Below are 12,124 nucleotides of genomic sequence, written 5' to 3'. Positions count from 1 at the left end.
GACTGGCAGGATAGGTTCCCTCTCCCCTTCACTGACAAGGTGCTAGAAATTGTAGCTGGTCATGCTCTATACTCCTTCATGGATGGATACAATGGGTACAACTAGGTTCGGGTACAAGAGCAAGATTAGTTAAAGACTACCTTCATCACCCGTATGCTTACTAGATGATGCTGTCTAGTCTATGCAATGCACCGACAACCTTTCAACGTTTTGTCACCAAACTCTTCCAAGAGAACATCGAAAAGTTTCTTGAGGTATTCTTGGATGACTTCTAGGTGTTCAATGGTAAGAATGCTTCTCACCTCAAATCTACTGTTCAAACTGATCACATGAGTAAGTTGAGGTGGGTTTTTGATAAGTGTAAAGAAGCTAGGTTGTGCTTAAATCCTGACAAACGCTTCTTCCTCGCCTTGCGAGGTTCTCCTTGGCCACATTGTCTCAGATGAGGGAATGACCATGGACCCAGCGAAGGTGGAAGTGATATTGACCTTGCGTGTTCCTCACACACCTAGAGAAGTCAAGTCATTTTTGGGACATGTGGGTTATTAAAGAAGATTCATAAGGTTTTATGCCGACATAGTGGTGGTGCTGATGGAACAGCTTCACCAAGAGTAGTCCTTCCACTGGTCCGAACCTCAACAACTGACATTTGACAACCTCAAGGACCATCTAGTGAAGGCACCCATCTTGTAGCAACCTCAATGGGATGTCATTATCCAAGTGTGCTGGCAATTGGTGCAATATTGGCCCAAAAAGATAATGTGTTCTGGGTTGTGGTGGCCAAAGCTATTCCAAGAATGCTATTCTCATGTGTCTCATTGCGACTCATGTCAAAGAGGTGGACCCAAGCCTACCCAATGGTAGTACCTCCCCCTTCAGCCATCATGTACCACCCTTCTATAGATGGGGATTGGATTTTGTTGGACCCATCTCTCGTGCAACTCGAAGAGGGAACAAGTACACCCCGATTGCTCTACTGACTATGGCACTAAATGGGTGGAGGTGAAGGCTACAAAGGCCTGCATTGCTCAAGTTGTTGCCTCATTCTTGTATGATCAAATCATCTTTAGCTTTGGATGACTTGTGGAATTGATGAATGACAACGGTACCCTCTTTCTCAATGATGTCGTTATTGACCTCATCACCCAACTGTAAATTGCTCACAAGACCTCTAGTTCATACTACCCTCGAGCCAAGGGTTTGGCCGAGAGTTCCATTTGGACATGTCTCATCGGTTATGTCTTCATTCCTTGGTAGGTTAGGATATTCTACTACCAGCTACTCTTTTCGCTTACAGAGGAGCATACGAGGCTAGCACTAGATATTCACCATTCCAGCTAGTTTACAGCTTGAGTTTATGGCCTGGAGGTAGTTATGCCCTATGAGTTCCACACGAACACTACTAGAGTCATGGTAGAGATGGATGATAACTTGGAGGTATGCACACTCGAGTGATTATCGGATCTTGAAGCCTTGGATGAACATCGTCTCGTGAAGCAATCCTTGCTCAGGAAGTATGGCAAAGGAGGCAAAAAGCATGGCATAAAGAAATCTCAGAAAGAGGGAATTCCAAGTTGGCAACTTGGTCTTGTTATATTCCAGTAAGTTCCTGAAGCATAAGACCAAAATTTTCAATGGCTGGATAGGTCCATTCTTTATCATAAGGATTATTCCTAGTGGAGGGGTCTGCTTGGCCACCTTATAGGGCAAGGTTACCAGCACCCATGAATGGCTCATGGGTAAAGAAGTATCATCCTCATTGAGTCTCTCTATGGATAAGGATTTCCATTCGTATTATTTGGATTTTTATTTATTAAAAAAGAAATGTATCCCTTTTCCTAAACTTGCCAAGGTTGTACTCTCTACCAAGTTGTGCTCCTTTGGTGGGAGATTAATAAATACTAAGGCTTTTTTCTCCTTCTTGGCTAGATGGAAATAGCAAGGGCTATGGACAAGTGGCTAGTGTAACCACTTCCATTCATTCCACATGGGGATCTAGAACACCTCTCTCCTCCTTACTCCCTCTTCACCCCTTTGTCACCCCTTGTTCACCCATGTTCACCTCTCTATCACCCCTTGTTCACCCCTATGCTCACCCCTATGTTCACGTGAGTGCACTTCACCCATATTCACCCTATGTTCACCCCATGTTCACCCATGTTCACTCTTATGTCACCCCTGTTCACCTCATGTTCGCTCCTATGTTCACCTCATGTTCACTCCTATGTTCACCCAAGTTCACCCCAGTTCACCCATGTTCACCTCTATGTCACCCCTTGTTCACCCCTATGCTCATCCCTATGTTCACCCATGTTCACCCCTAGTTCACCCAGGTTCACTCCTATGTCACCCCTTGTTCACCTCTCTCTAAACCTTAGAACCTCCTTCTAAACCCTAAACCTCCCTCTAACACTTAAACTCCCAATGGAGGCAAAAGCCTTCATTACCCCAACCATGATGATGCACATTCCTTTCACACATCCATACACTATGTTTGCTTACCACACTTAAGCCTATGTCTCTCACCGGAATACGATTCGAGGTCCTAAGTTACACTTATACTACAAACGATAACACCAAAATATCTGTAGGTGACAAAAAGCCTCGAAACCCTACATACTGAGAATATTCTACTCTTCCTGCAGAAGCTGTGGGGAGAAAGAGCCAACACATATCCACTCTTGGCAATGGAAATGCTAGGGTTGGTGGACTTAAATCTGACTAATGTCAAAAAAAGGAAAAGATAGCACAAAACATACAAGGAACTCAGAAAATTGTTTATAGAGTAGAAATGTTGTACATAGTTTCTATTTCAGTAGCAGATGGCAACAACCCTGATGCATGAGATGAAGATCAGCTTATAACAACATCTGATAGTGTTCCAACTTTAGTCGGGTAATAGTAAAAAACAAACATAGTTTAAAAAATGATGTGGTGGATAGGGCCACTACTACTGGCTGTTAGGGATAGTTATAACTGTCCCTACACTTACAAAATTATCCACTATTTACTAATGTAACTCCCCTTTACTAGGGTCCTAGTGGACAGAAATGGATGGATGCTATTGCTGTTAGAGAGAAGTTTGCTTTGTCTAACTCTAAGATTGTAGTAATTAGAAATTTGATTTGATTGGATGAATCAGCAGGGAGGAGTGGCCTACTAGCCCCTTTTTCAAGGACATTAATTTCTTTAAAGGGTTTGTATGGAAAAATGGAAAGCCATTTTCAAAGCTTAATCTTAAGGATTTCTATGAGGGAACTTCAATATATGGTGCGATGGCGGCAAGAGATCATTGCAAGTATGTTGCCCCTCTAGATAGAGCAGAAATCTGGGCAATGAGACTTAGAAAAATTTGGAAAGTTACACCATCCCATAAAATGTCTTTCTACTATGGAGAGTTTTGATAGGGAAAATGCTAGTTAGAGAAAGGATTTCAAGATGGAATTCGAGAGTTTCACAACTTTGCCCATTGTGTGGAAGACAGATAGAAACCCAGTTTGATTTGTTAGGCATTTGTTTGGTGATTGCTTATGGTTCGTGCCTTTTGGAGGGGTGCAGTGAGAAGTTTCTCTTTAGTTTAGATTCATTTTCATGTCAGATAGAAGATTGCATTGCTTGGTGATAAAAATGGTATGAATGATAATCTTTATGAGCTTTGGCAATTGGTGAGAGGATTAGTTATCTCTAAGATTTGGGCTTTCAGGAATCGGGTAGCTTTCAAGAAGATTCTGGTGTCTAGATTATCTGTGGAGGACTTTAAGGTGGACTTCAGAACTCCTCACTTCTTTAGATAGAGAAAGTTTTTCATTAAATTTGTGGACCATTTTTTGATGTAATTATAGGCCTTACAGTACAGTCCTTTTGCTGAAGGCTTACCTTTTCTCTTGTACTTTTTTCTCTGTTAATAAATTCCAACCTTTTCTCGCAAAAAAAAAGGAGATAGAAAAATACAAGCTGCATTGAAAATATATCTCTAACTCACTCAAGCTAGCAATGGCCACAAGGCAAAGTCAACGACTAAGAAAACTACATGCACCAATGATGACAGACTAGTACAACTGCAAGGCAAGTAGCTCCTACCCCAGGTAGTTAGCAAATAAGAATTGATGCTACAACACCAAACTCGCAGTGACAAATCAACACACAAGCATTGTGAATGATGGATGACGGATTAGACCTTGCAACTAGCAAAAAGAAACAAGCTTCTATAGATCAAGCACCCCTGACATAGGGCTAGGCACAACACTAGTGACGTCAATGACTTCTACTACAGAAGTCACAAGGCAAAACCAGTGCACGCACAGTCGAAAGAGTTCCTGACATTGGCCATAGTGCAATGCCCAACACTAACAAAGAGATACAAGAAGTCAAGTGTAACAAGATGAATGCTCAACATTCATCCAGTTGACTAAGAAGACCTATTAGTCACAAGACGATGCTTCAATAGACTACAACAACAAGCCACAAACGGACCACATGCAGATGTTGGCAACACTCACGAAGTAGCAGTATACATGTTGAGGAGTATTTTGGCACCTATGAAGATCATGGACCAATAGTAATATGAGTAAACATTAGTAGGAACCAAGAAAGAAGTTATAAGCGACTTTTAGCATGTCTTTGGAACTGGTATTCTAAATCATGGTACTTTGACTACAGTCTGGTAGTATGAAGATTGTGTATACCTTTTGGGTAACTTCTATGTAGATACTGTGTATTATTCGGCCGGCTTCTAACCAAAAGGACATATCTTTTTGCAATTCCAATGTTCAAGGGTTCTTTAATCCAAACCGTATTTTCTAATCACAACTTGTCTTTTCGACTATGATGTGAATGTTTGTATTTTTACTGGTTGGAAGATCCAGTGAATTAATATTCAAGGTTGAATGTACCCTAAACACATTTGGTGATCTTATAGTTGGTTTGGGTCCTGAAAAGGACTCCTAATTGAAGCAAAGGAAAAAATATGATGCTGCAGTTCTACCAATCTCAAAAAGTCTTATGGAGAATGAATCACATACAATTCAGAAGGTTGTATCATAGACCATGTAGTTTACTACTTGCTACCCACAAGGGAATGGGCAAGTGGAGAGAGCAAACATAATTGTTGTGAATGGACAAAAGTGATCGGATGGCGATTCTACCACTATTCCCATGAGGTTCATCAAGATGCAGCTACGGCGATGTCTGTAACATGAAGCAAGGCAAACACAAGCTGTGCTCAGTTCTTCAAGTAAGCACGCATTGTCATCTTATTCATTTCGCCTTGCCACAAAACAAGGTGATGGAGGATGGTCGAAATCAGTCTGACCCTACTTTCTGACTTGTGTTGGGTGGCATGCTGATTATGTAGGCGAAAGACATTCCAACTCTTTTCTTCATTTTCATGGGGAAAGATCCAATGAATGTCAGACGAAGGGGATCAACCATCTTTGCCTAACCAAGTTGGCAGGCTTTACTTCACAAGAAATAGAGCGAGATCTGAAGTGAAAAGCTAGCCAGGATGGGGATCCATTGGCTACAGAAGAAACACTGAAGACCCAGATTAGGTTCCCATTGAATAGAGTTCTTCTTTGAACTCGATCGACAGTGCTGAATACAAAGATGCTACGAATGAGCTTCAGGTATTAAATTCATTCATCCTTCTTACACCTTTATCTGAACTACTTATGGTACTCATTTTGCTACCGGTTTGTGTATTATTGCCCGTGACATTTGTTTAACCCATTGCCACCTCAACCACAAAGGAGAGCTTTCAAAATGAACGGGATTTTTCTCTCATGGAAGAGAACACTTGATCTCTCAATCTCTCACACTCTCACACAAGGATTACTATGTCTCAGTAGAAGACAAGGGAGCTTTGATACCATGACAAAATATGAAGAGGGGACAGGAGAAAAGTGGAGATGAGGAGAGAGGGCATAGCTAGAGAGCACACCACAAATGACTAACTGTACACTAGATTTAGTTGAAAATAAAGAATATATACAAATGCTTTTAGGGTTAGCGTTAAGGCATTTAACCCTTTCCTTTATAGCACTCTATTGGGTTAGTGCTATGCATATATGATCACATGATGTTGAGCATGGTTTCTCAATATTACTACCTCAGGTGTAATGGCCAAGCTGAGTCTATCAATCACAAAGGTTGTCAATTCTAATCACATTGATTGGGATACCAAATTACATGCAGCATCATGGGCATATAGAATGTATTATAAGGTCTCAACCCATCTTACTCCATTTCATATGGCCTTTGGAGTGGAAGTTGTTGTCTTAGTCTAGTTTTTGGTCCTAAATTTATGGATAGCTGTAGAGAGAGTGAACTAGGGGAACCTCATGCAATACAATACAGACTCAAACAACTTACTAAAATAGATGAATTGCATTTAAGAATTGTGTGGACATAGCAGGTAATTCAAAGGAGGAGGAAGGTTTGGCATGATAGCAAGTACGTTATGCCCAAAAATTCAAAGAAGGTAATGCTTGTGTTGTTATACAATATACTGGACAATAAGATGTATCCTCATTTCAAATTTGGTTGGGACGATCCATATAAGTTAGTGGATGTTCATGACAATTGGATGACTTGGAAGGCAAGGAGATTCTTGAGTTGATCAATGGGAGCTAAGTTAAGCCTTACCATAGTGCTACAATGAGTTTAGTGATAGTGGACAGTGAATAGAGAATTAATTAGATGCCATGTGGAATTGAGTCTCTTAAACTCACCACTATTGGCACTACTTATGATGATTATGGCTAATGGGTTTTGACCAAGGAGTCACATGGGAAGCTTCAATTAGGTGCACATCATTTGCAGTGAGCTATTGGAGCATGCATGACAATGCATCCTGCTTCTCTTGTCTCTCCCATTATACATTCTCATACCTACAAACTACCTTACAACTCCTTCAACAAGCTCAGCTATCCTATATTCCATGTTTTCCCTCTGTTTTCCTCACTATGCTTATGTTTCCACCACAACCATGCCTTCATCTACATCTAACAGGGGTGACTGAGCTACCAAAAGGTAGTGAGTAGCTTTATAGCTGCAAGGATCATACACCATCAAGAAACCTATGCTCACTGTGAAGATGCTCAAGAGGAAATCTTGGACATGGAAAACTTGCCATGGATAGATTTGTGGAGTCCTAGAGTCACACATAGATATTGAATTCTTATATGAAACAGACAACCACAACATCGGTGTCTTAGGAAGAAGAATCCATCTATATAGATGGTTCTACATGGAATTTTGTAGGCTAACTTCAATGCCAATAGCACGCACAGCAAACAAAACACATCATCCATGTGCTACATGTCCAGCAAATTGATGTGCACATTTCTTCCAAAGTTATTTGGCTTTCTTCTTTGATTCATGGCACTCCTTTGATCCAACAGAGTGGCACAGGGAGGATGTTGTGCTGCTTGATGAAAGCAGCCTGTACCAAATGTCTGAATCTCAAAAGCTATATGCAAAGCCCATATGTGTACCTAGTGGTAGTATTAGTTACACCCTTATGTTTAATGAAGGATTCCTTATGTCCTCCTGATAACCTTAAATATCCACTTCTACACCATGTATCATGGTGTCCCAAACTTTTTTATCACTGCCCTTTGCCAAAGAGACCACATATTTATGGGCACTTGGACTCTCAGGCAATTTCAATTTCTTAACTAATGAGTAGTTTAAGAAATTATGTGTTGCACTATCATCGACCATCAATCTTACTCTTTACCCCTTAATTTTTCCATGCATCCTCATTAAATCATGAGGACCAAAGGTGGGCTGCCACATTGTTGATAATAGACAACACATGTGAGTGCCATCCTCATGATAGATCTCTACATTAGTGTACTTTTTAGTACCATTAAGCAGCAACACTTGCACCGCATGTACTTGTTTTTGTGGAGGTCTATTTGGGGCTTAAGCTCCTGCTTATTTATTTTTAGGGCAATTCTAAGCAGCATGGTCTTTGCCCAAACATTTGAAGCAAATATTTTCCACCTAGCCCTTTCATAATCCTCTTTCTTTAAGAGAGGATAATTTTGTGTTTGAGGTTTCTTAGATGGTGCGTGAGGAACCTCCTTCTTAAAGTGCCCCTTCCTTTTTAAATTGGTAAATTTGTTGAACTTAGAACAAAACCTATTTGTTTTGAAGTTTCAACTTTGGATTTCCCCATTGTATCGTCGTATATTTGGGCATACTTAATTGCTTCCTCAAAGGTTTTAGGAGAATTTCTTTTCCCCTCAACCTTATAAGATCTCTCATGAAACCCCTTATCTTTTGGAATTCATCACTTCCCTTCAGCTTAAGAACTACCTCCCTATAGTTCACTATGTACTGGACTAGAGTGTTTTTACCTATTGCGCAACTGTCCCAAGCCTCCCATGCTCTTTCTAATTCATTTTTAGGTAAAACCTCTTTTAAGAAGGCTTGTTCAAACTTAGCCCAATACTTAGGAATTCTATCATTTTCTCTGAGGCTCATCTACCATTTATAGGCTTTATTTCCAAGGGAAAGACTTGCTTCCATGACGTGATTTTCAGGAGGGGTATTCCTGAGTTGATGGAAGTCTTCCCACTTTTACAAGAACGTACTAATTGCATCTTCATTGCGCTCCTTTTCTTCCCCATTGAAAATTGGCGGTTTCAAGTCCTTAAGGATGTTAGAGGTTTCTCTAAGTCGAGAGGTGGACCTCTCAACTTGATGATTAGGAGTCAGTGATTTTTTTGTAGTAGCTACCAATTGAGAATCAGCTAACTTGGTTATTGCTTTAGCTAGGGTTTTTAATGTATCACTAATAGTTCCTAGCTATGTTTCTATATTTTGTGTTTGAGTTTCAAGTTTAGTGAATTCCATATACAAAATTCCATAATCACCATAATCTATGTCCTCCATTTCCACGTTATCCTCTTGAGTTTCATTTTGTACCTCCTCATGTATTTTCTCTCCAGCTAGAGCTTTTCCTTTCCTAGCCTTTTCCTTAGCTTGTCTAACCATATCGTCCCTTTTTGGAGTTGTCATTTTAAAGATGTGTATTTTCTAGAAATTATAAAGCAAAGCGCTTTATGTCAAAGAGAAAAATATGATGCCCACTTCCTTGGTTTTTGTTCGATGGGCTTTAATTCATCTTTGAGGTTGGCATGCTTTCTTTGTTTCATTTGTGCTATAATAATGGACCAAAAAAGGGAGTGCTATAGCATCACCTAAGGGTTACTTTTTATCCATGAAAGAAACAAGTTGGTGCAACCTAGGTCATACAAGTCTAGGTCATGTGGAGTGGTTTGTGTCTCTTTCCTTGATAAAAAAGTTGCACTACCTCTGATAGTAACTACAAAGGTTGTTGCCATAGTGCTGTAGAGCAGCCCCTAGGTTGCACCATCATTCTTTTTTACTTTTGAGCCATTAAATTTGATCCACTTATTTTTATGTAGAATTATTCTACTATATGTTCACATGTCCTTAATGGGATCTTTGATATAGTCCCTTCCATTGTAAGTACTTTTACTATAAGTTTCACATATCCTTAACAAACTACTAGGCTTCAACACAGATTCATTCTTATGTTTCAAGTCTCAAACTCAAACACCCTTGTAAAAGGGATAATGTATTAAAGCTACATGCAATCCATCAAATCTTTTTAATCGTGTATCATCAATAGGATTTCATCCATTATATGTTTATTTGTCTTTAATAGTATGTCTAAAAATTCATGTATCTTAAATATTATTTCTCTCATGTGTTCCAATATCTTCAAAAGGATACCTTTATTTATGTCCAAACTTGAGCATTGATTTGTATTTCTCAAACACAATTTCACTCCACCTATTCGTTAGAATGAAAATTTTTTGCCATAAGTGGGCCAAACATAAGGTCTTTCCACATATTCTTAAGAATGAAAATTTTGGCCATACGTTGGCAAGTCTATGGAACAAGGGTAAGGCCAAAGTCTAGTTCAGTGCATTAGGTCTTGATTAATGCTTCTTTAGGCTTGAATATTTAATGTATTAACTTCACGACTATTATTTATGCTTGAATATTTAATGTATTAAGTTCATGACTTAGGATTTTATGAAGTTATATCTAACATGTCCCACATTTAATGGAAATTAATATCCTACATAACACAACAAAGTATCATCATATCCCTTCCCAAAATCATTGCTACCTGGCAACTCTCCTGGCATTTTCACTGCCTTGCATTTGAGTTAGCTATGATGAAGAATGTTGCCTGCCTTTGCACTGTCTTAGAGTTACCGTCAACATGATCTAATTTCATGGACCCCAAAACTTGAGACTTGGAGATTCCCATATCATAACAGTGGTAGCTGTCTTGTCCACTCTCAACGCGAGTAAGAGCTGGTCCCCATAGACCGGTAAAAGAAGTCTTCTTGGAGGTTCAATTTGTTCCCTTTGTCTTCTGCAGGCCTTATGATGGAATAGGATATATTCACCTTCCTACATTTACTGCAAGAATTGACACAACATCTTTAAATTCAAACCCTATTCAAACATTAAATCATTGAAATAAGATTTATACTTTTTAGCATTATCAAAAACAATATTACTTCTTTTCGATGCAAAAGACATAAAATCACTAATAAAAGTAAGTTCACAGAGATATACCTCGCATTCTTCTTGCTATAGTAGTCGTTCCAATTTCATTGAACAAATAAGAGGAGAGCTGTGCACATCATGTTCTCCTTGAATCTAGAAGACTCTACCCTCTTTTTCAAACATAATGGAGTTATTAAGATAGCTCCACTATAAGCTATGCCCAAGTCTATAAACCATTCTCGACCAAGCACTACGTTTGTTTGACCGAGATGCATGATTTGGAAAGCTAGCTTAACTTGTGATGTATTAACTTTCTTCTTGGCTTGAAGCCTTTGTAGTATTCCTCGATAGGACCACTAGACATCGTTTCATACTAGGTATGGGCATTATCAATTTAAAGTAATGCCATTTGGATTAACAAATGCTCCAACAACTTTCATGACAATTCTGAATAGTGTCTTGAGGCCATATTTAGGGAGATTTTTTGTAGTATTTTTAGATGATATCCTTACTTATAATAAAACAAAAAAAAAGCATTTGGAACATTTGTGAAAAGTGTTTCAGCTGCTTAGAGATCATTCACTCTTTGCTAAAGAATCCAAATGTGAATTCATTGCAAAAGAAGTGAAATACTTAGGACATATAATATCCTAAGAAGGGGTTCATATAGACCCTGACAAAGTAAGGGCCATGTTTCAGCTTCCAGATCATATAGAGGACTGAAGAGCCATGCAACCAAAATCACAATTTACTTAATCGTATTGCCTCCAACCACGACCAAAATCATTTGAGTCACGTAAATTAAATCATTCCAACAATGAGCTACCCTCCTTGATCAAAACAAAGACACTGCCACTATCTCCTCTTGAGACACGAAGAGATTGTGCACTATCAGTTCGTATAGAAAACTTTAGAGGAGGTTGCGCGGAAATGCTTCTTGCCACAGAATATGCTACAATTTGTAGAGACTGGAACAGTCCTTGAAATACCACTAAACTAAGCTTTTGGCTAAGGAAGTCGATGCTTTCAGCTATTTCAATAGAGTCGATAAGCTGTGGCATGCCAATCACTCCTTCCTCAAACTTTATCTGAATGGAAACATTTTGACCATAAAAAGTTTGTTACTAACACAATATTGGAAGGAGTTCCAAAAACACTTAAAGCTAGATTATCAGACAGAACTATGCCATAGGAAAACTGTAGGAAAGTTGTAACTTGTTGTATAACCTATAGTAGTGTATATTCAAGTGATGTTTAGCAATATCGATTTTCTCTACAGCAGACAAATAGTTTTTCGAGGATGCCACGACCCCTACGACGGCCTCCCTTGAGATGAAATCTACTAGGTTATTGTTCCTTCGTGATTCGGAATGCAAAAACCATTATTCGATGTACATCAACTAGGGTCTATCTTTAGCAGGCCATTCTTTCAGTGTTAAAGTTGAGTGAGGGGGGGGACAGCTTACTCTCTTGACATGCAGTTAAACTCTTCCTATGCTTTTGGCATTGTAGCTTTTATGACTATAAGCCCCATCTATATGTAGTTGTTTAGGATGTGCAGTGA

This window comes from Dipteris shenzhenensis, chromosome 4 (assembly GCF_047967505.1).
Source record: "Dipteris shenzhenensis isolate YYH24624 ecotype China chromosome 4, Dip_SZ_1.0, whole genome shotgun sequence".
Classification (NCBI taxonomy): Eukaryota; Viridiplantae; Streptophyta; class Polypodiopsida; order Gleicheniales; family Dipteridaceae; genus Dipteris; species Dipteris shenzhenensis.
This window is presented reverse-complemented; position numbering follows the sequence as displayed.